We start from the raw sequence: 1,722 nt of genomic DNA, 5'->3' as shown, positions 1-1,722 counted from the left end.
GAGTTCAAATACAGAATCGCCTTTGTTAGAACACCCTGGTGTTGATTTTACCTCTTGATCAATGTAGAATTTGAATTTAGCCGAACCCAAATACGAATACCGAACATAAGAGAATTTTTTTTAAAAAGTACTTCTTCATTCTTATCAAGAAGCTCGAATTAATTCGAGTTCAAATACAGAATCGCCTTTGTTAGAACACCCTGGTGTTGATTTTACCTCTTGATCAATGTAGAATTTGAATTTAGCCGAACCCAAAGACGAATACCGAACAACGGATATCGAGGAAAAAAAACTATGTGACAAATTATTGTTTTTATTTGCTTAAGAGAAAAAAAAAAAAATTGCTAGCTATGGGGTCCAAATACGAATACCGAACATCGGACATCGGATATCGAGAAAAAAATAGTCTATGTGACAAATTATTGTTTTTATTTGCTTAAGAGAAAAAAAAAAAAAAATAAATGCTGGCTATGGGGTTCGAACCCAAATACGAATACCGAACATAAGAGATTTTTTTTTAAAAAGTACTTCTTCATTCTTATCAAGAAGCTCGAATTAATTTGAGTTCAAATACAGAATCGCCTTTGTTAGAACACCCTGGTGTTGATTTTACCTCTTGATCAATGTAGAATTTGAATTTAGCCGAACCCAAAGACGAATACCGAACAACGGATATCGAGGAAAAAAAAACTATGTGATAAATTATTGTTTTTATTTGCTTAAGAGAAAAAAAATAAAAATTGCTAGCTATGGGGTCCAAATACGAATACCGAACATCGGATATCGAGAAAAAAATAGTCTATGTGACAAATTATTGTTTTTATTTGCTTAAGAGAAAAAATAAAAATAAAAAAAGAAATGCTGGCTATGGGGTTCGAACCCATGCGCACTTATGTGCAGAAGATCTTAAGTCTTCCCCCTTAACCTCTCGGGCAAACCAGCTAATATGTTCAATCTATATAACAGAAATTATATCTTTGGTTCCAAATTTGCTATATCTATTTATGAAAATCATATAAATTATTTTTCGTGAGATTAAATCTACTAATTTAGTTTTGATTTTAATTAACACTGGTTGATTTGAATTTTGGTTACGTACGTGGATCTCTAATAAGAGATCACGTGACAAAAATAGTTTAGCGAAATCACAGCTAAAAAATAATGGCACGAATTGTTTTGGCGTGTCATATGTAAGGAACGATGGAGAGAGGATCAACAACTTTCCGATCGTTTTAGTTTATAAATTTTGAATTGCGATTCTTTTATACATATCAAACTTTTTAAAATGCAAGATTTATTTCGAAGTAATTGAATTGTGTCGAACCCCTGACCATCACTATATGGATCTATCTGCTAATACTGTTGCATCTTCCTTAATCCTACTTGATGTTCGACTGAACATGACATTTAAAATTAAAGAATCATTTTTTTTTTTTACCTTGCGATATGAATAAATAGATATACTAGTTTCAGCGTATATATATATTGGACATGCACATTGCGACGATAAAATGAGAAAAATAATAAATTGATGAAAAATTAATCAATTAACAACGATAAGAACAAATTGACGAAAATACTTTTTAGTAAAGCCATTTTTGTATTTTTATAACAATAAAATTACTCATGTTTCCTCCATTGTCCATATAATTACTCTTAAAGAAAAAAACACTATCACAATTTGATTTTTCAAATTTTGACTTAATCCAATTGAATACTAGC

At 30.5% G+C, this 1,722-nt stretch overlaps 1 non-coding gene across 1 annotated transcript; it reads right to left on the bottom strand.

The window, feature by feature from the left end:
* Positions 1 to 859: 859 nt before the first annotated feature.
* TRNAL-UAA lies at positions 860 to 942 on the bottom strand. Its single transcript has one exon. It is a non-coding gene; the product is annotated as a tRNA-Leu (tRNA).
* Positions 943 to 1,722: the final 780 nt, after the last annotated feature.

Source organism: Capsicum annuum, unplaced genomic scaffold, assembly GCF_002878395.1.
Source record: "Capsicum annuum cultivar UCD-10X-F1 unplaced genomic scaffold, UCD10Xv1.1 ctg79167, whole genome shotgun sequence".
NCBI lineage: Eukaryota > Viridiplantae > Streptophyta > Magnoliopsida > Solanales > Solanaceae > Capsicum > Capsicum annuum.
The sequence above is the reverse complement of the archived record's forward strand: the minus strand, read 5'-3'. Positions and strand labels throughout refer to the sequence as shown.